This window comes from Prinia subflava (assembly GCF_021018805.1).
Source record: "Prinia subflava isolate CZ2003 ecotype Zambia chromosome W unlocalized genomic scaffold, Cam_Psub_1.2 scaffold_22_NEW, whole genome shotgun sequence".
Lineage (NCBI taxonomy): Eukaryota > Metazoa > Chordata > Aves > Passeriformes > Cisticolidae > Prinia > Prinia subflava.
The window spans coordinates 8361326-8388785 of record NW_026960606.1 but is presented as its reverse complement, the minus strand read 5'-3'; the positions used below and the strand labels follow the sequence as shown (position 1 = coordinate 8388785).

The following is a 27460-nucleotide window of genomic DNA, read 5'->3' as shown; positions in this document are numbered from 1 at the left end:
GGGAGTGGGGCTGGGTGGGCTTTAAGGCCCCTTCCAACCCAAACCATTCTGGGATGCCATGTTTCTGTATTTCTTTAGGAATGTGATATTTCCTTGGCACCTTTTGGTGCCTTACTGAATCTCTCCACTCATGATTTGCTTTTATTTGAGCTTGAGGGTGGCACAGGTGAAGCTGCAGCACCACCAGGCAGGATTGTTCTGTTTGGGCCTGTCTAGAGCCCATGGGTGTTGGAGTGCATGCCCCCCTGGGTTCTCCAGGGAGAGAGAAATGCAGGGATTGAATTAAAGCCTTTAGAGAAATTAAAATACATTAAGCCACGTACATGTGAGGTGGAAGTTTAGATTTTAGTTTTAAGTAAGTATACTCTAAGTGCCTTAAGAATCTGTCAGCCAACACAAGGTCCAGAGACCTAAGGCCTGATAACTTAGCTTTAGATATAACAAAAACAAAGTAAAACATTGCTTACAGTACTAGATAGAACAGGTACAATTTTTATGTGAATGAGATAGTACCTTTTACATTAATAGATATGGTATAGGATAGAACTCTACGTTAATAGATATGCTATATGCATAGGTTTTTGTGTAAGGATCGATACCATCTTTCATAGTTTTTCACAGTTTCATGTACTTTAAAAATTAGGTTTAGATTGGTGTAGAAAGAATGTTTTAAAATTGTGTTCTTAGCTGACTGGGTAATTTATAGATAGGGATATGAATATGCATTGATGGTTTATGGATAAAGAGCCCCTGGTTTTGGGGCAATGGCATCAATCCATCAATCCTTCGATTGATCGGTCCACCCTCTTCACCATTTACAAGAGAGAATGGGGCTCAGAACTTTCTCAGGTATTATATTGCTTGGGTTGCTGCCAGGGCTTTTGCTGTTGCGGTTGTTGCCACTGAGAACGCTGCTTGGGAATGGGTCTCTGTGCCAGGAAACTGCCCTTGCTCTGCTATCAGGACACTCTCTCCCTCTCTCCTGTGGGTCGGGAAACTGCCTCTGTTCTCGTGACTGGGACTCCTTGTCAATCTGCTTTTCCCCCGTAGTTGGGACTCTGTCAATTTGCTGTTACGCCCCACTGGGACTTTAGGCCTTATAACTTTTAGTAAGATCGCATGCTTAGAACTCTTGCCTTCGAGACTGATGCATTTATATAATAAACAACTTTTTAATAACCAGAAAATGCTCTTGGCCTTTTAAGACCCTAAACCCATGAATAGCTCGACACATGGCGATTTCTGCAGTGACTAAAAGGGGCTTTCAAAAGCCTGGGATAGAAAATGCTCCCAAAATAAGCTTATCCATGCCTTGCTTGTGTCCTTCCTGCAGCATTCCAGCTGGGAGCCTGGCTGCTCCTTGCTTGGTGCTCAATCCATGACCTTGTGTCAGTGCTCAGCTGTGCTCGGTGTTGCTCCACATCGTGGCTCAGATGGATTCCTGCATCAGCAGGAGAGGAGAGTGTTGGGATTGCCCCAGGTGTGTCCTGTGTGTGCTGCAGGGCACAGCTGTGCAGGTACCTGCCCCAGGGGCAGGTACAATCAGCGTTCCTCATTCCCAAACAGTTCACAGGGAACTTCCCTCGGCCTGGCTGTGACTGGACTGTGCTGCTGTGCAGTCACTCCCCAGCCTCTTCCCAACATTCCTGACTCCCTGGCATCTCAGCTTCCTCTCCTTAACGCTCTCCCAGTTGCTTTGTTACTCCCCAAGCCTGCTACAAGGGCTGTTATCAATACCTCTTCCCACCTCTCCCGGGTTTTCCCCTCCAGGAGTCATCTCTGGTGAGTAATGCCTATCCTCTCTTTCCCCAGGAGCTCCATTTCCACACCACTCTAGGATCCTGCAGCTCCATGACTCATCTTTTTCCAGATCCTCTGCATCCAAGCAGCAGCATGCTGGGGGTGATAGTAAATCTCGGAGTGAAAGCAGGATTTTATGGATGTGCTGATTCATCTTTCCTCAGAGCAGAGCTCTGTTATGTAAATGCCAGCAGCAGCTGGTGGCAGGAGGAGGGACAACAGACTAATGAGCATTCAGGAACAGAGATGATTTATGGAAGAAGCTGGATTGTAGCTGTTTCTTTCCATACTGCTCTTTAAATAAATAAAAACTAAATTTTTTGAGGGATTTTAGGAGTAGGAACTGATGACATTCAAATACCCATCCCTTCTCCCCATTTGGTGTTGTAGGAAGTTTTACTCTCGGCTGTAATTGAAACTCAACCCCCTGGTTAATTTGACTACAGAATTACATCAACTTCCCCACAATCACCTTGTAACACCAAGTAAAGGTGTCTCTCTCATGTTTTATTTATGATTATTCTGTCCTCATGAGTCAAATCCTGCTTTAGCTGTGTGTGAAAACAGAATTGCGGTTTAGCATCACCAGAAATGTACAGTTAAAATCAAAAAAAGAAAGTTTATAGTGGAATTGTGCAAGTGTGGTGGGTTTACCTGCATTGTACCTTTCCAATAAATGTAGATGGGGACGCACATGCCTGAATCCAGCTGGATTTAAACACTGGAACAAATTAAGCATTTTAGCATTTTTGGCTTTTTTTTTTTCTTTTTTTTTTTTAATTTTCTGTGTGCATTTCATAGAATACCCTGAGTTGAAAGCAACCCACAAGGATTTCTATGAACATCCTGCTCATCTTGGGCCTTTCATATGAAGATAAATGGCAAACAAGGATGGTAGTTAAATTAAATCCAAGTTTTTGTTTAACTGATTCAAAAATAAGATCTGTTCAGAGGGAATTTAGGAGTTGGTGCCTTGTGCTACACAGTTGTGAGTAAAGGAATATTGAAAAGTCCAAGCTTATTTTAAGATATTTACATACAGAAACCTCAAATTTTGATACATAGTTTATTTTTAGAACTAAATGAGGTGCAAAATAATTAGCACTAATTGCAGTTGCTGGAGTGCAGGGCTCGTGTGTGCAAACGAACATCCTGTTTTTGCAGGACAAATCTCCAAGTTCCTATTCCTTCCTGTGGTTCTCTCCCTTGACAAGAGCTGTTAAATAATAACTAAATAGCTGTTAGATATTACACAATATCTGCTCTAGGAATTTTGCTATTTTTAATAATTAAATATTTAATTTCTCTGCTGCATCATTCCAGTCATTCCTCTAGATGGTGCCAGACATCCAAGAGTTAGGTGCAACATTATCCCATAGGAAGGCGATGGAGGAACAGCCAGGACGCCGCTCGCCTTTGTTTCTAAATTCTATCTTGCAGTAGTTCATTTTGTTGATAAATTACTTGTTCTGGTGAGGTAAATATGTTTTTTTCCTTTTGAGAATCCTAAAACCCATTCAGTCTAAATTCCACCTGCCTGGAGCAGTGTCATCCCCTGCTCCGTGGACTGATCCATATCTCATATTCCTTATGGCAGCCATTAGCTGCTGTGAGCTGTGATCAGTGTGTGCAGCCCTGCTGCTACTGGGGGAACTTAATCTGCCTGGTTTGCAAAGCAGTGAAATTTCTGACTATTATCTAAACATTTCTCCTTATCTCTATTTCACACAGAAATGCCAAATTCAGCTGTGAATGAAACACCCAGGAAAAGGGGTGGCTCTGTGTCCCTGTGTGCTCTGGGCTCTGCCAGCAGAAGCACCAGGGGAATTATGTCAGTCAGGTCCATCTTCAGCATCTCCGAATTCCAACTTTGCACCTCAAAGTGCCTGGAACCCCCCAAGTTTTATAGCAGCAAAATTACTACTGGGTGTAAGTGACCAGGTAGGTTTTGTTATTGCTGGTGTTACTACTGCACTCAGCACGATCCCTGTCTAAGGGCCTGATTCTGACCTGTGTCCCCTGGTTGGGATCAAACCCCCTGTTCCCAACCTTTTCCAGCTTCTCCTGCCATGCCCATGGCTGCTACCAGTCCAGGGGTCCCCTGCACAAGGATATCACCCCAAAAATACCACCTGATATCACTACTGGGCTAATTCAGCAACTTCAGGTTATGCTAAATATTTGTAAATAATCCTTTGATGTCTTGTTTGTGATTTTTTTTAGGGCCAAATCCTGCTTTTTTGGCTTCTCCTGGAAGCCTAGGCACAAAGCATCTGTTTGCAACTGGGAATTCGTCACCTCTCCCTGGACATGCAAGTTTTACTGGAACTCCCTCAGCTAAGTAAACAATTTTTATAAAATTACATCCCTCTGTATCCCATACCCTTTTCCATAAAGTTTTAAGGATTTTTATGTTTTTATGGTTTTCATTTTACAAAAATAACAGAAATATTGGGAAGGAGTGCAATAGGGTTTTTTAGAGTGCTGCTTTTATTGAAATAAAAGGTTATAAAACAGTTTGATGTATTTTTTATATTTATTGATATCCCTAACAGGCAGACATTGTAAATAAGCTCATTTATACTCTTTAAATACAGTCTTATAAAATTAATTCTCAATTGCTGCATGAGGTGATGGATTAGAAAACTGTCCTGTGTAAATTTGCCCACAGGAGTATGAGTTTAGAATGAACTTTCTAAGTCACTACTCATGGAATCCGAGGATGGGATTTTGGAACATTTCTCAAAGTGCTGTCCCATACAGGAATTCTCTTCCCATTATTTTTATTTATTGAGTATGAAGCCTCTTCTCGTGATCTTTAACTTGAGATGACATCTCTCTCTTATCCCTCATAAGGAAAAGCTTTAACATGGAAACTTCCATAAATTCCTCTGCAGTTAAGTGACCCCATATTTCATTTAATTCTTGCACTTCCATCATTTAATGGACATTTACATTCTCCTGTAGCCTTCCAGCATTGTATCTCTGGGAAAAGGCTTTCCCCTGATGTTCTCAGGAGTTCAGATTTCAGAATCTCTTTTTAATTTTGGCCTTAAATTATTAGGGCTTGAGACATAACCTGCTAGAATATGTTTTGTGTGTCATCTTGATTTGGAGAGACCTTACATTCTTGGAAGGTACTTTAAAGTGTTGGGGTTTTTTTTTTTTTTGATCAAAGGACTAATTTAATTTCCAGTGAGGTGGTTTTCAACACCTGTAAAGAGCCTGAACAAGAGATACGGGACAACAGTCAGCTCTTCAAAATGCTGTTTATTACACAGATGATTGTTGTTATGGTTTATGGACGGCATGGAATAACAACATTGACTCTCAGTGTGATGCAAAAATGAGAGCAATCTTTATTCTTCTGAATCTTCCTTTTATACAGTACTTCAGTACAATGAATATGATTGGTCATTCAGAGCCCACACCTCCTGTAAACAACTTTGCCAGTAAACATGTTGAAAAAACACCACCTACTGATGGTTTTCCACTTCCCAAGGATTGTTTTGGTTCCTCCTTAAGATTTTCCCAGGCCAGAATGAAAAAGTTGCTCGCTTGTCTTTCACACAGACTCTAGCAGTGCCTGAAGCCTAAAATCCGACCACTGTCAGTACCCACAGATGATGTTACAGCAGTCCTGGGTCATGGGTGATACAGAGTCAGCCTAATGCTGCCAGCTACAGCATATGGGCATGCCTGAAGTCACATTGATTCTGGGTACGATGCATTATATAGTTTTCTTTGCCGAGCATCTTAATACATAGAAACCAATCAGCATCATACGTAATACCTTTACATTTACCTATAGCCTAACTACTAATATTACCATATTGTGTTACAGTTTAAGCTTAAAGTTGTTTTTCTGTTTTCTTGCAGTGGAAAATTCTTAGACTTTGTTTCTACTTGGTAAAAACATGGTTTTTGTTTGCTTATAGTATCTTTTGCTTTTCTAAGACCTATTTCTGCTTGGTCAAAACATCTTTGTTTGTGGTCAACATATCCTTTGCTCCAGCCATAAAACCTCTTTCAAACTCGACTTAACCTTTGCTTTCTTAGTTGTCCTGTAACAACTCTCAGCAATTCTTGCTTTAGACATCCTTTATTCTTCTGTATCAAAACTTGCTTTAATTTCTATTCTATTCTTAAGTTTCACATTCAAAGAGCCTTCTGCTAAACCTATATATCTGTGAAACTTTCCTGTTAAACTTTTACCTTTCCCAACAAACACCTTCAAGTTCTTGCCCTGTTGGCTGTTCCCTTTCATTTCTCTTACACCAATAAAAGTGTATTTAGACTTTGTGAAGTCCCCAAGTTCTATGTGGTTGAGTTTCTGCTGGAAAACCACCACAGATGGGAGGTGAAGCTCTGAAGGCCCATGGTGTCCGTAAGGACAGAATTGTGCCATCAGTCCTTATTTCCCTGAAGTTTTCATTGTTATCCCTGGATTATAATGGGACAAGTGTGAAATTTGATTGTAGAGGTGGAAAAAAATCTCCTGTTCATTCTCCACATTGTCCTTGAAGTGTAAAGGATCTGCCATTTCCTATTGAGAATCCTCTTCTCTCCATGTGTTTCCTGATGTCTCTGGACACCTTTCTCTGTCCTGCTCTGTGCAGTCAGATCTCAGTCTTTTCATTTTTTTTCCTCTCTTTGCTCCTTCCTCCTGCTTGGTGACTGAGGTTGTTACAAGTAACACCTTTCAGAACTTCACTTTCTTCCAAACCCATCTTTCCATCTCGACTTTGCTGCTCCCTATGCCCTTGTGTTTGCCTTGTCCTTGCTGACTCCAGGATGCCTCTGGAATGGCCGAAGATCATTTCCATAGGAGACAGTGCATCCTGAAATGGGACATGGAAAAATCACATTGAGAGTGATGCTGACCTCTTGGTGCAGGTTTCAAGCAGATACTGGAGAAATCTTGGGAGCTAAGAGCTGAGGGAGGGGTTTAGGGAGACCAGAGGCTTGTGAGATTCATCAAGACTCTTTAAAGCTCCATTTTGTCTTTCTTGAACATGTGGAAAACAAACCAGGCTGCGGCACTCCCTCCCTGTCAGGAGAAGAAAGCAGCAGGACAAAATCTGTTGGAATTCCCCTCCAGCAGCACTTCCATCCCTCCCACCCAAGGGCAGTTGGAATGAGCTATGGCCATGCTTGGGGGGACTAATCCCAGGGGCCCTGGGTGTCCCAGAGCTGGGCACTCTGCTTTGTTCCCTGCAGCCCCACCCACCCCCTCAGCCCAAAATGACATTTTTCACCAACTGCTAAAGTCTCCTGCTCCTGCTTTAATGTTAATCTGGGGAGTTTTCAACTGGACTCTGAGCTACCTCATCCAGGAATCTCCATGGCAGCCCCGAGGTTCAGCCCTATCTGGGTGACAGATTGTTTCCTTTGGCAATATGGATTTAACTACCGGGCTTCCAGCCCTGGGAATCATTTCCCTCAAATAGCTGCAAAATAAATGATGGGACATTTTCCAGTGCAGTGCTGCAACCACCCCAAACACCACTGTAAAATTCACTGAGGCTGAGCAGAGTGAGTGCATTAACCAAGGCTTAGAGGGATTATGGAATTAAATTGGGAGCCCCTTCCACCCTTCCCCCAGTCAAAGACATTCGAAAATAAATATTAAAAAAGGGTGTTAAAACAATAGCTTTGGCTAAAACCTCTGCAAGCAAAGAACCTCATTGTGGAGGCTGTTGCTGAGCTGTGGACTGGTGTGTTCAGGCTGTGTTCCAGAGGGTTTCCATCAGGGAGCCAGGGTAATCTCAGGAATACCCAACGGCTGTGGCTGGAATGCTCCTGGAATGGCTCTGCTTCCCAAATTCCCTCTGCAGAGGAGAAGTGCACCAGCCCCTCATACAGGACCTTGCCTCCTCTCCTCTGGATCCTGCTGCCTTTGGCATTCCTTATCCTCTGCCTGCAATTCCCAGCTCCATCCTTTTCCTGGCATCAGAAGTATCCTGCTTCTTTCAGGGAGACTTTGTGCAATGAAAGCTTTGCTTTAATCTGGGCTGGATTTAGCCAGATGCTGCAATCCCAGGAAGGCTTATACAGGGCTCAAGTCTGCCATGGGAATGTAGCCTCAATTTGATAATCTGGAAATGGTTTATTTAAAATTAAAAACATAGAAAACCTTTAAAACAGCTTCTTTTTTTTAGCTCCTTTTGGCCTTGCAGTAGAACAGGCACCTGGGCTCTTGGCCACATATAGGGCCTGGCACCCATGAAATAGGTTTTAGGCTAATGAGGGACACTCTGCCTGCTTTAATTAAATGAATTAGAGCCAAAAAAAAGGCATTTCCCATTAAAAGTCTTTAGCATCATAATAACACAATGAATTTAAATATTTAACATAAAAATACATAAAATTAAATATTAATTTCCCATACACTTACAGAGCCCATTTGACCCAAATGACCCCACAAATATTCCCTTACCAGGGAATCCCTTTTCTTGGCATCTTTATTAACATAATTACAGACCTTTGTATGTAAAGTCTTTATTTTAGTGCAATTCTCTTGGTAATAAAATAAATCCATGAGACACCTGTGCAGCAAGAAATAGGATTTACAGAGATTTTAAGTTTTTTGGGGCAAACACAGTTTATTCTTGCCCATTTCAGGGCCTGGGGTAGATGAGCACAATGACACCAGAGCAGCTGAGTGTATTAATTAGTGCTAATAAAGCTACTGGGTTATCTTTGACCTTCTCACAACTCACTGCAGGGGCTGAGGAGGAAGGATAAGGAATGAGCAGAGGAAAATCCTTTTGGTCAGAGTTTTTCTGTGCCTGCCTCTCCTCTCTGACTTCCCCAGGTCCTATGTCCCCCCGTGCCTTAGCAGGGAGTGGTGACACCTCATCCTGCAGTCTGGAGTTCCAGGGAATCCTGCAGCCCCGTGGGAAGCTGCTGGCTGGGAAGGAGCTGGGGATGCTGACTGCTTGTGACAAGTCTTGCTTGGGAGAAAACCAACACGGCAGTGGCTGGAAACCTGAATGATGTCACTATGGCAACAAAATTACTCACCTTAAAATAAAATGTGCATTGGAAGCAACCTCATGTGCTCAGGGAATACAGGGAGGAAGCTCCTATTTTTTATATGTATATATTTTTATGTTTATGGATTTTTAAATATTTTTTCAGGTTCCTGAATTCTTGCCCTGTTACCAGATGCTGATGCAGATATAAGAAATATTTTAATTTCTCTCAGCAATGAAATGAAACATAACATGACCAGACCTCCAGAAAAAGGAAAAATGTGTTTGCTGGAGGGCAGGAAAACCCTGGAGCTGCTGATAACTACAAGTCATTCTGATGGATGTGAGATCCGGACTATCAATATCTGCAGCTCACAGCAATGATTTGGGACTAATTATTGCTAATATTTTTCATGGACATAGTCCATCCCTTTCCAACAATCCCAAACTCAATTTCCATATATGTTCTTTCCAGACAGTTTTGTTTCCCCCTTGTTTCTGCATAAACTAACAGCAACCAGTGGAAATTTAGAGATTTCTCTAGAAATTCCAAAGTCTCCCTGGCTCTTTTCATCCCATGAGCATCCCAGCCAGGTTGGTGTGGGATTAGAGAAGACAGAGTCTCAAACAGACTTGATTAGCATAGCTGGTTTAGCTGGTTTGATAACCAAGATGCCATGTCAGGAACAAACAGAGCTTTGAAGATTACAGAAGATGGGATTAAACCTGCTTACGGGAAGAGAGAAGATTCAATCAGTACTTCTGCAAGCAAAAGATGTTGTCGAATGTATGAGTTGTCTGGATGATCTTTAACCTGATTATTGTGGTGGAAAATTATTAACCTTTCTGAAATGGTATATAAGCTTTTGGAAAATCTGAGTAAAATTGAATTCTGATCACCGAATCAGTCTTCCCATCTCTCTATCAGTCGCCGATAATTGATGCTCCGTGTGACTGGAGAAGAACCAACTACCTGATGGCAATTGGCGACGCCTCTGGAACTGATCCTGACGGTGAGAGAACCACGTTTGGGCCTGCCTGTATGCTAGGACGTGACAGGTGAGCCAGGGGAACTCAAAGTATGGGACAGAGAATGTCCGACGACAGAGACGTCTATGAAACCATGCTAGCCTTTCTGAGCAAGCATGAATCCCCCATCCTTAAGCAAGACCTTAAGTTGCTCCTACGATGGGTGTCACGCATGTTCCTTGATACCACCCCTTCCTCTATTTGTACTCTCCGCTACTGGGACAAGGTCGGCGTAAAACTCTACAACCTGGCTACGCTGCCTGGCCACGAGCCAGAGCTATGCTTGCTTCCTGCCTGGAGGGTGGTCATGGACGCATTTAAAAAAGGGGGGGGGAGCGAAGCAGTCTGCGATACCACCGCAGAGACGGCCCCGGAGGCCGTGCTAGACCAAAACCTGCCCAGGTCCTGCTCCCCATCCCCCATCCGCACCCCCTCCCCAACGAACACCAAGGATAGAGCCCAGCCACCAGCTGCAGCCCTACCAGTATCCCACCAGCGACCCCAGAGCCGCCAAACGCTAACCGCTTATGGGGACTCTGACTCTCACAGTGACGGAGAGTCTTTTGACCCTGGCCCCGAAAAAGATCCAGACTTATTCCCTTCAACTATGCATAACAATTGGTTACAGATAAAAAGAGAAAGCCCTTAAGGAGAGAGACTTTGATACTGCGGCAGAAATATTTGTAGCCCCTGTGCGACTCGGCCCGAGGGGGGGGGAATCCACAATGGGAGCCCTTAGGCCACTCTGAAATTAAGGAACTGTGCCGTACCACGGCAGAATATGGTCTGGGGTCTCCTTACTTCAGTAATTTATTAAGAGCAACTGTCATGGGTTGGCACTGGCCAGATGTTAATGCACTCATGAATATATGTTTTTTCCCTAACAACTACTGTGGGATGTGATCAGGAACAGAGCAGAGCAGGCTTAAATCTTGAAAACAAAAAAAACCACCAAAACTTTATTACATTACATAAGAACAGAGACAGAAAAACTCTTAAACACACACAGAGACAGAAATAAAAACTTCTCAGAACATTTCTTCTCTTTTCCCAGTTTCTACCCCCCACACATTACTCTTCACAGACCAAACCTTTGGGTTTTAGATCAAACAATCACCACTCAAAAAAAAAAAACAAAACAAACTAATCTTCAATTCAGCAAGGGAGAGAGGAGTCTCTCTCGCACCACAGACTGTTCTTCAGAAAACACGGGTCCACTCCTTATGTGTTTTTATGTCACCCCTGGCACCGCCCGGAGAAGTCTGCCAGGGTGACACTCCCTTTTTCCTATGTCCAGCGCTCTCACCGCTGTCTATAGTCTGAAGCTGCATACAGGGCTCTTTTAAAGATACTTGCATGCCGAGCTCTCCCCCTTTTTACCCAGGGGCCGAGGTTCTGAGAGCAGGTCTCCCCTGAGGGCAGAGGGCGCCACCACACCCTCCCCCTCTCTTCTCTGCTCGCTCCACTCTTCAAGTGCCAGTCACTATAGCAAAAGCAGGGGCAGCTGTATTTACCCAAAATGCAGTTTATGTTCAAAAGAGACTTAAGTTCAGTCCATGGCTGACATTATGCAAGAAAAGTCCAGCTCAGAAAGCTACTCCTCTCATTCTTTGCTCATCGGGTTCCTTCCAATCGTGCTTTATTATCTCAGTCCCAGGCCGCTTCCCTCTCTTCTGAAACTACTAGTCATGAGAATCAATGTCTAAGAAAAGTTTCTTTCTGCCAAGCAAGGGTTAACAGTTTCTAGCTCTTGGCAGGGTGCAGAATCAGGCACTCCCAGGCTCGGCAACTCCCACGTGGCTGGGCACCTTCTCCCGGAGGAGAGGGGAGGGGAGGGGAGTGAGCACACACAGAAGGCACTTCCACAGTTTTCTACCCCTCCATCCTGGCTGGGGCAGCTCAGTTCTAGAGTCCTGTCCACTCTCTTCTCCCCCCCTGGGGCTCCGGCTTACCTGAGCCCGACCACGTGTTTCCACTCCCCCACCCAGCCTCGTGGCTGGGCAGGGGAAGGAGGCCTGAGACGTCTCCCCGCTTAAACCAGAATCCAAAAGAGGCCGAACCCCCCTGGAGTCCTGCTTTTAACTCTTTGTGTCCTCAGAGGCGTGTCTAAACTTCTGAGTGACCAATCTAGGTGCCAGCAAAAAAGCTGATCACTGATTGGCTTGCTCACATCTCCCTAGAAAAATTGACCTCCCCCCGCAACCACGACAGCAACTTTCACTACTCACCTCATGACCCCTCATGACATTAAATCCTTGGCAAACCTTTTGCTCACCCCAATGCAATATGCAATATTCATGGAACAATGGAAAAAGAGACTGGAGAATTTAATTCAAACATATGCAGGGCACACAAACCAAGCCCTGGTTGCCTTAACTATTGACCACTTAGCAAGGGAGGGGGCACACACCCATCCTAATGGCCAGGCTTCCTTGCTGAGAGAAGCCCTAGAAGGGATCACGGAGGCAGCTCGTTTTGCATTTCTTAAAATCCCTGATGCTGTCTTGGGTTTAAAAATGTAACCAAAAATGTGTATTCTATTTTCATCTGTTGAAGTCGGTTGGGAGATATTGCTCCTTATCTCTTGCAACTCTAGGGGTGGAAAGAGGGCGGATGCCTTCTGTTAATGGGACACCTGATAACACCAGATATGGCAGTGCCTTCTTATCTCTTCCTCCAGCCATCCTCCTCTGAGGAACATCACCTGTGAATGGGCCATTTAAGGCCTCTGACATGACTGATGACATTACCTCATTCCATTGTGAGATACTCCACCCAGTGGGAGGAGCCAAAGCCTTTCCACTGGGATAAAACCAGCAATCCCAAACACCAAGATAGCCTGTTCCCACTAGATTCCCAGAGGAAGACTGGACCCTTTCTTGAAGATAATCTCTACTTCAACGGAGCCACAACTGTCACTCTGGGAGGACTTACTTTGGACTGCTTCCAACACCCTGACCAACAGGGTGTCAGGTTTGCATTTTGACTGTCAGTGGTCCTTTGCACTATTGCATTTATATTATTTTATTTTTATCTTTCTTGTTGTTTGTTCTCTATTAAATTGTATTTCTGACTTGGAGACTCACTGGTTTTGCTTTCAAACCAGCACAGATGCCAAAACCCTGCAACAGTCCTTCATAAATATTAAACAGGCTCCCCAAGAACCCTATATGCAGTTTGTGGACAGATTGAAACAAACACTGGAGAGACAGATTGATAATGACCAAGCCAGGGAAGTTGTGCTCCTCAAACTGGCTATAGAAAATGCTAAGGACAACTGTAAATGCCTCTTGAAAACCCTGCCCCCAGAACCTGAGCCCACACTGCTTCAAATGATTGAAGTCTGCAATCGTCTGGGGACATTGCAGCACACTACAGCAATAACCTACCAAGCTGTGGGGCAAGGCATAGCTGACGCTTTTGCCACTTAAAAAATAATACCCGGTGTTATAAATGCCAATCCAATTCCAATTAATAAAATAGAATTTTATTAATTAAAGAATTACAGGACAAAAATTTGGGCAAACCAACAATTGGAAGCACAGTGCCAATGCCTGGGATCGACACTGGGTGAACCTCAGCTACGGCCTCTATCACATCGTAACTCCCCTTGTTCAGGAATTGGCTCCCTTTGGGGTCCGTGTTTTATACAGTTAATTTGGCTGGAGGCAGAGGATTTACCCACAGTTCTTTGTCTTTGGGGTGTTTTCTTCATATTAATTTCTGCCGTCTGGTCTGCTGAATGGGGTTTCCCCAAGAGGAGATGAGTGTGAAGTTCGTTCCTCTGGTGTATGAATAGGAGGTGATGTTGTGAATGAAAGGCGTTCTCCTGATGATATCTTCCGTAATGGTTGGGCATTTCACAGTTCTGCTGCCCCTGGAGGACTGATTTCAATCTTGATTAGCCTTTTATTCTGGTGTCAATAGCGGGGTCCCGATTCCCAGCAAGGCATTGTCCTTCCCGGAATAGCAGCTCCTGGGTGTTGCCCGTCCTGAAATTAGTTGGTTTTTGTGCCCAACCTGCTTGTATTTTATTTCACAAAACATATTTACATTCTACATATACCAAAAACATGAATTAATATACTATATTTATTACACCCGGAAAGCAGTCAGTTTGTTTTGGCTGCGGGGAGCCCGGGCACATTAAAAAAGACTGTTGAAAGACACAAAACCAGAAAACACCGAGTATGTGCCCTCACTGCCAGAAAGGTCCTCACTTTGCTAATTCCTGTCACTCTGTCACCAAATTTCACAAAAATGGCCAGCCTTTGCATAGAAACGCATCTTGCAGCGCAGGATGGCGACGCGTTAAGACACAAGTCCCAGCAGCTGTCACAACTGAAACCAACCTCCAGCTCCCAGCCAGCACAGGCCCTGCCCACCGGACCATCTCCAACATACGTCCAGCAACCCCAGGGAGCACCGGACTGGACATTTCAACCCGTGATACAGTAACGCTGACCAATCGCTCAGTGTTTCGTCTCCCCACAGGAATTTACGGACCTTTGCTACCAGGTCACCATGCTTTGCTCTTAGGTAGATCTTCTAACTCAGTAACAGGATTCTTTGTTTTACTAGGAGTTCTTGATTCTGACAAAGTTGGGGAAATAAAAATCATGGCTTGGACCCCACAGCCCCCCTGCGGGGACCCATCAGGGAGCAAAATCGCCCAGCTTGTACTTTTCCTGGCAGCCCCCTTATCCACACCCCTGATAACTAATCAGAGGGGGGGCGGGTTTGGTTCAACAGGGGTACCACAAATTTTCTGGACGCAGCGCATAACCCATGAGCGTCCTACGTGCGGATGCAAAGTTTCTCTGAAAGGCAAAGAGTTAATTTTAACTGGACTCATTGATACAGGCGCAGATATTAGTCTTATCTCCCGAAATCAATGGCCTAATGATTGGCCATTAATGCCTGTCCCCCAGGTCCTTTCAGGGGTGGGTGGAAACAGTCAAAGCTATCAGAGCCAACACCTGGTACAAATTACAGGGCCTGACAGAAGGATAGCTACTGTCAGGCCTTTTGTGCAGTCTGCGCCGCTCATTTTGTGGGAGAGAGATGTTCTATTTCAATGGGGAATTTTTATGCAGTCAAATTTTGAATAAAAGTCATTGGGGCACGCAACAGCCCCAAACTGACTTGGAAATCCTCTGATCAGGTTTGGGTAAATCAATGGCCCATGTCATTAGAAAAACTGCGCATATTACAAGAACTTGTACAGGTACAGCTGGAAAAGGGACACATAGTCCCATCTAATAGCCCTTGGAATTCACCCGTGTTTGTAATTAAAAAGCGGTCTGGGGGGGTGGAGGCTGTTGCATGACTTGAGGAAAATAAACGAGGTAATTGAGGGAATGGGGCCCCTACAGCCAGGCCTCCCTTCCCCTTCTATGATTCCTAGAAATTGACGTCTAACAGTAATTGATTTAAAGGATTGTTTTTTTTGACATTCCGCTGTATCCAGATGATGCACCCAAATTTAGCTTTTCTGTGCCGAGCATTAATATGCAGGCACCACTAAATCAATATCATTGGTTATCACTTCCCCAAGGAATGCAAAATGGCCCAATTGTATGCCAGTGGTATGTGACAAAAACCCTGAGCTCGATACGGGAACGAATGACTGATGTTCTGTTGTATCAGTATATGGATGATATTCTTATCTCTGCAGAAACTGTGGGTCGAGTGGAAGAAGCAGTGCAAGCTGTCTGCCAAGCGGTTACATCAGCGGACCTCACCATTGCTTCTGAGAAGGTTCAAAAGACATCTCCCTGGAAATATTTGGGCTGGTGAATAGGCATGCATTCTGTTTCAGCAGAACCCTTGCAAATTTCAACTGAAATCAAAACCTTAAATGATGAATAGAAATTGCTGGGAACAATAAATTAAGTCCATCCCTTGCTTGGGATTTCAAATGCAGGTTTAGAGCCATTGTTTGCACTCCTGGGAGGAGAGCCCAACCTCTTATCGCCTAGACACTTGAACAAAGAAGCACAAATTGCGCTTCAAAAGGTAGCTGATGCTATCTCTCAGAGGCAATCAGCTATGTGGGCTCCCGAACTGCCACTGTGGCTAATCATTCTGAACCCTAACAGCCTTATGCCTTAATAGTTCAGTGAGACTCAGAAAAACCAGACCCTCTGCTAATTATCGAATGGGTCTTTTTGCGTAACAATATGCCCAAGACTATTTCCATGCAAGATGAACTTGTGGCCATGTTGATTGTCAAGGCTCGTCAAAGACTGACCTCTTTGGCTGAGAAAGATTTTGATCGTATATATCTACCTCTCACAATGTTTTATTTGAATTGGTTGCTACAGATGTCTGAAAAATTGCAAATTGCTTTAACAAATTACCCAGGGCAGATATCTATCCATCCGCCTAAACACAAATTATTAGGTTTGTCCTTTAATGTAATCCCCAAGCCAAAGAGAAGTGAGACTCCTTTGCAAGCTATGACAATATTCACAGATGGGTCTGGGAAAACCCATAAATCAGTGATTGTATGGAGAGATTCTGAAACTGGAACCTAGCAATCTGATATTGCTATTGTTAAAAGGTCTCCACAAATACTAGTGAGACACTAATTTTGAAGATTTGAGAAAAGCTAAGGTTATAGTTAACAATAGATGTGGCTGATTTAGCTGAAATGAATAGATAAGCTTTGCTGAAATCAGTTAAAAGTTAGAGGATGGTTAAAAGAAACCAGATTTAAGACAAGCTACCCCGGATTTAATAACTCATTGCTTGTCAACTTTATGAAAAACAGAGAAACTAATCAATACAACACAAGACAATTGCAAACCTCCTGTTTCCAGAAACCCACTGAAATAGTCCTGGAAAACAGGAAACAGGGAGTTCTACCATCCATTAATCACATCTGCATTGAAAAGGTTGAAAGTTTAGAACAAGGAAGACTCGTTTTACTTCCTCCTTTTGGTGACCACTCCTCACAAAAAGACCACCGACCCATTTCAGGGAACAAACTACACATGCTTAATAGCCTTTTTGTCAATTAGCATATGAAGCGGAGAAGAGGAAGTCACAGGTGTTATAAATGCATAATATGTGATTGGCTTTTCACAGATATTAAAATGAATATCCCATGTGTTATGTTGGGAAGTTATGCTGTATTCATATGTAGTCGTGCATTTCTGTACCCGAGCAGGTGTTTCTATATAAGGAAGTTAAACTAGAATTTTCTATAGCCTGCTCGTTGCAATGGGCTCAGTACCAGCACAGACACAGTGATAGGGCTTTGGAAGTGCATCTCAAAGCCTAGTGTCCATCTCATTGGGCAAAGAGCCAAATAGCCCACCTAGACCATTGAGTATTAAAGAGCCTGCACAGAGGTGCTCGAGGCTTTTTGGGAATGCCTTAGCCAGTGTAACTGTGCTTGGTACACGGTGCTCGCCTTATCTCTTTTCATTTTATAATGTTTGTTATTTTTGCTGTTATTAAAACCTTTATTTTACAAAGCATATCCTGAGAAGCCGTCTCGCTATTTTTAAAGTCATTTCTCTGCTGGCTGGACCCTCGGAAGGTATTGAGAGAAAACTCAATACATGGTGCTCTGAACTGGGACCTTATATTAAGATACCTAGTTAGAGTTTTGCTGACAGAGCTCTCACGTCAGCTAGGCCATTTTGCTCTTGGTTTTCGTTTTTTTAAAAGCGAGCTAGTGGTGGTTTTTTTGGTCGTGAAAATAAAACCACACTTTTTGGGTCAAAAAGGCTTAGAGGGAGTCTTTTGACTGAACCCCTATACCGGTGAGAAGGGGTCTTTGCCAGAGACACCGATTCTTGTACGGAGGTGGATTACTCTTCAGAAGAGAGAAGCTGCAGTCTAGCAGAGCTGCAGACGGAGAACAGCTAATCACTGAGTGACCTCAGAGAGTTGGGGATAAACCAAGAGTGCTGGGTGATCACAAGAGCCATTCTGGTGAGTGAAATTGGGACCCGGCAATCAGTAGAACAGCAAGACACCTTTTGTTATTTTAATTATAAACTGACTATTCAAGACTATAAGTTTGAGAGGAAAGAGCTTAAAAAGCTTGTGAAATAGGTCTATAAAAATTTTCCGGACACTACTACAGCTGAAACATTAACAGTAGAATTTTGGGATAGATTAGGATTGAAGTTGTTTAACTCAAAGAAAAAATCTGCTTTAAAATTAAGACCCATCTTTGAAACTGTGTTAGACTTTGTAACAGAAGATGGTGAAAGGCTCGGCAGTGCAAAAATATTTGAAACTGCAGAGAGAAAAACCTGGCAAAACACTTCTAAAGGCAACCATAAAAAAGGAGCCCAGAAAGTAAAATTCAAAAAGGCTCCTGCTCACCTTAGACGTGAAGATAAAAATCCAAGTTCTGATCCCCCAAGTCCCAGAAAAATCCGGTTTGATGTACTCCTGAGAAGCAGGCACGGGAGGGCTCAGAGCCCCCCCCACACCCTCCTCAGTCCCCCGGAGTGGGACCCGTGCCAGCACTGGCCACGCAGGCTAGAGTTCCATTCCGAATGGCTCCCCCACCCCCTCAGTCTCCTGGTACTAGATACGGGCGATATCGGTCCGTTAATTTTGAGCGCGCGAGTTTTGAACAAAGCCCTGAAAACGCGGGCTCAGAGAACAAAGAGACACGTGGCACTCTCCATATTTCTGAGGCAGAGGCTGAAGCTCCACGTGGGCGGGCTCGGTACAGCCCGACCCTGCGGCACGCCCAGTCCGATGTGTCACTCAACTCCTCCCACTCCAGCACGGGAAGCTCCCCCTCCATGGGCAGTCCCAAGCCTCAGGCACCGCCCCGGGTTGCCACCCACAGCTTGGGCAGACACGCCCTGGCTGTGAGGAGCGTGAGAACCGGATGTGACTCGCCCCCCCCAAGATGGCGGCGCCCATGCTGGAGGAATGTAAACAAAATCCGATGAAAAATCAGAAGGTTTCCCACACGTCCTGCAGCTTCTCCGATGGTTTGGAGGATTCATTAGTCAGCATAGATCCTTGGCACAAGATAAGGAAGGAAGCAGCACGAGACGGGGAGTGGGAAATCCTTTCAAAACTTAAAGTCTTCCCAGTCCGATATAATAGACCAGGGTTAAATCCCCAGTGGGAACAAATAAGTTTCTCTGAAATAAAAGAACTTTGCAAAACTGCAAAGTTATATGGAAGAGACTCTACCTTTTTTAGAGGTCTATTGCAAGCCACCTTTGCTGCCAGTGTACTAACACCTCATGATCTAAAACAAATAATGACATCTCTCCTGTCTCCTACTGAATATTCTTTATGGGAATTGGCATGGAAGCGTGCTTTAAATCAGCTTTTAAGAGACTATGCCACAAATCCAGCCACTGCAGCCTTAACACTTGAGCAGCTTGTACGGGAAGGAGTGAATGTAGATCCACAAAGACAAGTGCAAACCCTCATAAGGCCAGTTCTAAATGATATCAAAGAAATGGCCAAGACAGCATTGTTACAGGTACCTGATAGCAATAAGCCTGACTTAGATTTTTCTGAAGTAAAGCAAGGTCCTGATGAACCCTATATCAGGTTCCTAGATCGTTTGAAATTAGCTCTGGACAAACAAGTAGCTTTAGAGCAGGCACGAGAAGAACTATTAAAATGCTTAGCAATTTCTAATGCAAATGCAAGCTGCAAAAAAATACTACGTGCTCTTCCCCAAGACCCGGAGCCAACAATAGCCCAGCTAGTTGAAGCATGTAACCGCTTAAATACCCCTGAACATGCAGCAGCACTGCAAGCTGAAGTTCTAGCCAATGCTATCACCACAGCACAAGAAAAAAACCTAAAACAACAAGAAAAGGTTGCAGAGCTTCAAGCACAGACTCTAGCAGAAGCCCTTGCTGCATTTAAAGGAGTCGTAGATAATCAGCAGAGTCAAAAAGGGGTTTGCCACTTTTGTGGGAGAAAAGGACACTTCAGAAACAGTTGCCCACAGCTTCAGAGGAAGCCACCCTTAAAACACTGTAATTGTAAGAATCATTTGCAAAATGCTAACAGTTCTCTTCCAGCACAGGATTTCAAATGGCAGAGTTCGGGAAACGGGCAGAAGAGCGCGAGACAGTGGAGCGCTCAGACACAAGAAACCCTGTACAGCATGCCAGAAAGCACCTCAGACCACCAGGTCCACAGCTGCAGCAACTCATATCCGAGTTACCAGCCACAATGCCACCAGGTACCCGATTAGAGCTGTGCACAGCCCACCCAGTAATGCTAACAAACTGTATTCACCATACAATTTCTACAGGACAGTTAGGACCTCAACCACAATCCCATGAATTTTTAATAATGGGAGTAAGTAAAAATAATGCTGAAGGTTTTTATGTATTACCAACCGTACTGTCTGTAACATCCTCACAGGAAATCACTGTTTTGGCTATCTGTCCTGACCCCCCATGTTTCTTACCCAAAGGACGGATCATAGCGCAAGCTTTTCTCCTACCAGAATCCCTCAACAACACATCCTTCATCGCTTGGACGAAAGAGATCAGCCGTGGGCGGCCATATCTCAACTGTATCCTCAAGCACCTCGGGAAAACCATCACCCTCACAGGTCTGATTGACACGGGCGCGGATGTTTCGCTGATTTTGAGAGACCTCTGGCCGCAAGACTGGGCCATTGTACCTACGCTGGATCAGCTAGCAGTTTTAGGAGAAAGCCCCCAATTTCATGGATTAATATTCCAATGGGATTTGGCAAAGAAAGACCACCTGGTGATACTAGAATGGGTCTTTTTGTCCCGACAGATGAGTAAAACCATAACAACATGCCCTGAAATTATGTCTCAACTCATAATGAAAGCCCGATCTCGAATGTTTTCTCTTTCAGGCAAAGATTTTTCAGAAATATTTTTGCCAGTCAAATCCATATACTTGGAATGGTTGATTCAAAACTCAGAAGTCTTGCAAATTGCGCTTGCAGACTTTGCAGGAAAATTTTCAAGTCACTACCCAAAGCACAAACTATTGAATTCACCTTTAAAATTAATCGAAAAACCTCTAAGGAGTTACACACCCTTAGAGGCAATCACCTTTTTTACAGATGGCTCAGGGAAATCTCAAAAATCTGTAATTACCTGGCAAGATCCTAACACCAAAGAATGGGAATCGGACATTGAGAAAATAGAAGACTCCACCCAGATAGTGGAGCTAGCAGCTGTTATGCATGTGTTTTCTAAGTTTAGGTTTCCATTTAACTTAGTAACTGACGCTTTCTGTGTTGCAGGTGTGATAGAAAGAGCAGAGGGATCTCTGCTCAAAGAAGTTCCAAATGATCAGTTATACAGTTTACTTAAGAAACTAATCTTTCTTCTCTCATCCCGACAGCAGCCGTATTTTATCACACATATTAGATCACACACTATCCTCCCAGGTTTTATGGCAGAAGGTAATGCAGTCACAGACCATCTAGCAATGACAATACAGAACACATTGCCTAATGTTATTGAACAAGCCCGAATAAGCCACGCGTTCTTTCATCAGAACGCATCCGCACTGACAAAGATGTTTGGTATCTCACAAAACCAAGCAAAAGCAATTGTTCAGACATGTTCAGACTGTCAAAAATTAGACATCCCAGCCATAGCAACAGGAGTAAATCCCAGAGGCTTGAATAGCCTCCAATTATGGCAAACTGATGTAACACAATATCAGTCTTTTGGCAAATTCAAACATATACATTTATCCATAGACACCTTTTCCGGAGCAATTTAGGCTTCAGCACATAATGGTGAAAAGACCAGAGATACAAACACTTTCTTCAAGCATTTGCAACACTAGGCATCCCACAAGAAATTAAGACAGATAATGGACCAACATATATATCTCAGAAACTACACCAGTTTCTCAACAATTGGAGAGTCAAACACTAGAGGAATACCTCACTCATCAACAGGTCAGTCTATAGTAGAAAGAGCACACAGGTCACTGAAAACACTTCTAGAAAAACAAAGGGGAGAAGTAGAAGTGCTCTCTACTGTAGAAAGGCTAAATAAAGCTGTAGATGTATTTAATTTTTAAATAACTCATTTATGGAACAGATGCCCCAAATTTTCAGACACTTTAGTAACACTACACAAGCAAAACTCAAGGAGCGGCCACTGGTGTTGATCAAAGACCCTGAAACAGAAAATGTTTCAGGACCTCATCCCCTCATAACTTGGGGGAGAGGCTTTGCGTGTGTTTCTACAGATGCTGGCCCCAAATAGATCCCTGCAAAGAATGTGAAGCCGCAATTGCAGCAGATAAAAGAGCAGCAGAACACACCTGAAGAAGAACACACCAAAGACACTAGATGACCGCGGATGGTAGCTTCAAGAGGACTTCTGCATTTTGACACAGCCCAGCACTATAGACACTGAAATACGTTTGAAGCAGAGACTTAAGTTTTATACAAGTTGCACTGTTAAAATTTTTGAAGTTATTATTGTCATGTCAAAATTGTTCGTTGTTGTATGTTAAAAGTTATTACCAAATCCTTATGCAGAAGAAAAAGAAAATATAGTTCACTTAAAAAAATCTCCCCAAACAAAAAAGTAAAATAAGATTCATATGTAATTTGAGACTAAATATTAATTTTAAAATACTAATAATTGAAATATTGGCTAACAAAAAAGAAAGTACCAAATTTAAAATTTTGTAATCCATAAAACTACAGCTTAACTATAAACCAAATTATTAAATAACAGTAAGTTATTGACACAATCACAATTATCAGCAAAAGTGAGAATTTTTTCAAAGTAACTATTTCTCTTTTTTTCTTTTTTTCTATGATTTTACAGGGTGAGATGTAGTCGTGCATTTCCGTACCCGAGCAGATGTTTCTATATAAGGAAGTTAAACTAGAATTTTCTATAGCCTGCTCGTTGCAATTGGCTCAGTACCAGCACAGACACAGTGATAGGGCTTTGGAAGTGCATCTCAAAGCCTAGTGTCCATCTCATTGGGCAAAGAGCCAAATAGCCCACCTAGACCATGGAGTATTAAAGAGCCTGCACAGAGGTGCTCGAGGCTTTTTGGGAATGCCTTAGCCAGTGTAACTGTGCTTGGTACACGGTGCTCGCCTTATCTCTTTTCATTTTATAATGTTTGTTATTTTTGCTGTTATTAAAACCTTTATTTTACAAAGCATATCCTGAGAAGCCGTCTCGCTATTTTTTAAGTCATTTCTCCGCTGGCTGGACCCTCAGAAGGTATTGAGAGACTCAATATTCATATAGTTTCTTTCAGTAATATGGTAAATGTAGTTTTTAGGTTATAGCATAATAGTAAAATAGAAACTATGTTATGTAAAGATGCTTTTGTAATTAGCTCGAGAAATGGAGAAGATAACCAAGGAATTTTTTTCGCAGTATCCTAGCTAGAAAAGGGATGGCAGCAACAACTCTAAAAGAGACTCTGAGAAAAGATTTATCACATCTGTTATCAAAAGCCTTGCAACTATATGGAGCCATGAGAAGGCCAGATTTATAGATGGAAGAGAGAAGGGGGGGAGTTGAGATTAAACAGGAACACCTAAGATTTGAAAGGAATGTTTGAATCATGTATGTAATGTATGAATATTCAACACACTAGTGTTTTTAAGGGATGAATCTTTTGTTAAGCGGTGTACCCGCATGGTGAATTCCATGTCAAAGGTACCCAGGCACCTGTAAAAGAATACTTTTGTTCTTATTGTCTCCTGATTGTCTATTTGTATTTTTTTATTAAACTTTTAAATTTTACCAAGTGAACCTCGTTTTTCACAATTTGGTGGCCCGTATGGGGAAAATACCTCGACTTCCGAGACCCCGGGAGAGGAGGAGTGGGGGGGCGCCCCGCCTGATTTTTGGCGGCTTCACTTCGCTTCTCCTGGTGGGGATTGGAGGTGGCAGGATAAATAACCCCAAGGACAAGGAGGAGACAGTAGAGCAAAAGAAAGGGTTAAAAGGCTCCCTTAAAAACCGTGGTACTTTAGCCCTGTAAAACACTCATGCATGGAGACCTGGAAAAAGAAAAGAAGGATTGTAAGTACCTTTTCAGGGGGGCAAATACTGGGGGGTGGAACGTGTGAGATTAGACTGGTGAAGTGAATGTGGAGCCCCTTAAGTTGCATTTGTGTCCTTTCGTGAGAAAGGCGGCGAGTACCAATGTGAAGCAAAAGATAAAAGGAGTGAGAGAAACCCTTCTGGTGGTTGGGACGGGGTCCCAAGGAAGGGGTTGGACCCCTGGTGGAGGGAGCTGAGTGTTTTCCAGTACAATCCACTGGGAAATGGGATAAAAAGGAAAGAAGGGCCCTAAAATTTCCTCTTTTTTTTGTGGCCAAATTGAGGGTTGGAAAATCCAAGAAATCTGGACTTTGAAAAGTGGCTGGGTTGAGAGTTTCAGAGTCAAGAAACCTAGACTTTAAAAAAATTGGCTGGGCTGAAAATTTCTGTTTCGGAGAGCCTGGGCTTTGAAGGGTTGCTGGGTTGAAAGTAAAAACATCTGAGATGAACCACTAACGTAAGAGACCTTAAAAATACACATGAAGAGATATTAATAAGTAATCTGAAAAGAAAAGGCACCAAATTTTGTGTTGTTCGGTTGTGAGTGGGAGAGAGTGAGAGAGAGAAATATTGAAGAAATAAAATTGAGTGAGTGTAATGAATGAAAGTAAATGTAATATGGGTTGCTAATTTCCAGTTGGACTTTATTTTCTGGAGGGGTGGTACATTGTAATGTATTGTACTGTAAAATATCATTAGAAGAAAAGTGTTGTGTGCCTGAGGTGGGGGGAGGGGAAGGTGGAGTATAGGTGGTTAGCGAAAGAGGAAAACAGGAGCAAAACACGAATAGATAAAATTTTGGAAGATGGGACAGAAAACAAGCAAGTTAGGTTCAGAGAAGAAAAAAGGAGGTAAGAGAATACCAAAAGAAATTCCCCAGAATAGCCCTTTGGGGGTCACGTTAGCTAACTGGGATAATAACCCTAACACAAGAAAGAAAGACAAAGTAAAGATGATACAATTTTGTGTCATAGAATGGGCAAAAAAGGAAATAAGATCAGACCATGTGTATTGGCCCAGATATGGTTCTACGGAAGTGTGGATTTGTCAAGCTTTAAACATATTTGTAAATTCAAAAGAACCATTTAATCCAGAAGAAAAAGAGTATGCTGCATGCTGGATAGAAGACACAGATGCTATGGAGATAAAAATTTGTAAAGTGGCAGAGATCCCCAAGGCAAAACAGGAAGAAAAACAAAGGGAAAAAAGGTGGGACCCCTTGGAGGTGCTGCCTCCCTTGCTCCCCCACAGCCGCCCCGCCTGTCCCGGCTCCCGTACAAGCTCCTACCCCCCTTTGCACAGCAGCCCCGCTCGACCCAGATCCTGTGCCAGCTCCTGCCCCCCCCCCCCCCCACCCCCCCCATCCAGCTGCTCTGGTGGCTCCCGCCTCTATGCAGGCTTTTCCTCCGCCGCTCACGGCCACTCCGCTCGGCTCCAATACCTTGTCGGCGTCTGCCCCGCCGTTCACGGCTGTTCCGCTGCTGCCCGCGCCTCCTGCCCCGGTCCTGGCCCCAGCTGCGTGGTCCACGACTGCTCAGCTGGACATGCCGTGGGACTGCCCTCCCTCGGTCCCAGCTACGTGGTCCACGGAAGCCCTGCGGTCCCCATTGGAGATACCGCCTGTGCCAGCCATGGCCGCCCCATCCCCGGCCACTTCCCCCATAGCCGCTCCTGCTGGCCCCAGCCCGGTTGCTTTGTCTATGTCAGGAGCAGCTGCCATGCGAACGGTTCGTGCCCCAGTTTGGTTTCCGCTGGAAACCCCCGCCCCTTCGGCGGCTCCGGCCGCAGCCGCCGCCTACACCGCCCCTTCCCCGGAGGATTCAACTTCAGGACCAGCCCCCGCCCCCACCCCTCCTTCTCTGACAACCCCAGCAAACCCCGCCTTGGCTGCTGTTCCCTTGGCAACGACAGCTGCTTCTGTGCAAGGAAATCCCCTCCTTAAAGGAGAGATACCATACCAACATACAGGGAATTCAGTTAAAAAGAAGAATAAAGAGCAGAAAATCTGGGATAAGAGGTTAATTTATATCCCCTAAGAGAAGTACCTATGGGAGGGGGCAATGTAGGATTTGTAAATGCCCCTTTGACTTCTTCAGAAGTCAGAAATTTTAAAAAGGAAACTAAAAGATTAGTGGAGGATCCCATCGGTACTGCTGAACAATTAGACCAGTTTTTAGGTCCAAACATTTTTACTTGGGAGGAGATGCAGTCAATTATGAGTATCATTTTTTCTCAGGAAGAAAGGCTTATGATTAGGACTGCTGGGATTAGGATTTGGGAGAGAGAGAACCCACAAGGGGGACAAGGAGATCAGAAAATACCAATAACACCCCCTAATTGGAATAAAAATAATAATGAGGGGCAAAGAAATATGAATTATTATCATAATTTGATAATCAAAGGAATAAAAGAAGCAGCACCCAAAGGGCAAAATGTGAAAAAAGCTTTTGAAGGACAGCAAGGAAAGGAAGAAACTCCGACTGAATGGCTAGAAAGACTTAAAAGAAATATGAAACAATATTCTGGAATGGACCCTGAGACCATAGCAGGCCAGGCTTTATTAAGAGTTAATTTTGTCACTCATGCGTGGCCAGATATTAGAAGCTAGAGAAGATTGAAGATTGGCATGAAAGAACACTAAATGATCTATTGAAGGAGGCTCAGAAAGTTTATGTCCGAAGAGATGAGGAAAAAGCCAAAGTAACAGCAAGACCTATGGCAGCCATAATGCGAGAAAGTAACTTCCAGAGAAATCACAAGCCCCCAGGTATCACTCCTAGACATTCAGGTTTCAGAGACAGGGAAAAGGAAACAAACAGAACCCCTGTGCGAACCAAATCCCAGGAACACCCTAAAAATGCCTGTTTCTTTTGCGGGAAGGAGGAGCATTTTAAACGTGCGTGCCCTCACCTAAAAAAAGACTGGGAAATCTTCCAAGAGATGGGCCCAGAGGAGGAATAGAGAAGTCATAGGCTCTATTTTCTAGGGGCAAATACCATCTGGAGCTTGTGATAACTTTAAAAGTGGGTCCTCAAGAGGAAGAATTAGAATTTGTGGTAGACAGGGGCAGAAAGAACTTGTTTATTAAATACTCCAAAGGGTTATAGTGTAAGTAGACACTGTAAGAGTAACAGGGGCAAAAGGAGAAAGTTTCACAGCTCCTGTCATTAAAGATGTAGAAATTGAAGGGGGAAATAGATTTTGGATTGGAGATGTCCTATTGGTTCCTAGAACAGGCAACAACTTAGGGAGGGATTTACAAGTAGAGTTGGGAATAGGGGTTATACCAGAAGAAGGGAAGATGACAGCCAAAGTTTTAAAACTTGGCCAGGAGGATGAAGATAAAATTAACACGAAGTCTGGGCTGGGGAAGGAAATAGGGGAGGACTGGACATTGACCCCATAAGGGTCACAACTGAAAGAGAAGAGTGTCCCATATGTGTACGTCAATACCCGATATCTTTAGAGGGGCGAGAAGGTTTGAAACCAGTAATAGAAGGACTAGTAAAGGATGGAACTTTGGAAACTTTTTTATCTCCACATAACACCCCCATTTTGCCAGTAAAAAAGCCTGATGGAAATTATAGGTTAGTACAGGACTTGTGGGAG

General features: G+C 43.7%; 1 long non-coding RNA gene across 1 annotated transcript; it reads right to left on the bottom strand.

Moving 5' to 3' along the window:
• Positions 1-5134: 5134 nt before the first annotated feature.
• LOC134564903 (uncharacterized) lies at positions 5135-25670 on the bottom strand. The gene is made up of 2 exons (XR_010083699.1): positions 25293-25670; positions 5135-6641 (listed from the first exon to the last, which is right to left on the bottom strand). It is a non-coding gene; the product is annotated as an uncharacterized LOC134564903 (long non-coding RNA).
• Positions 25671-27460: the final 1790 nt, after the last annotated feature.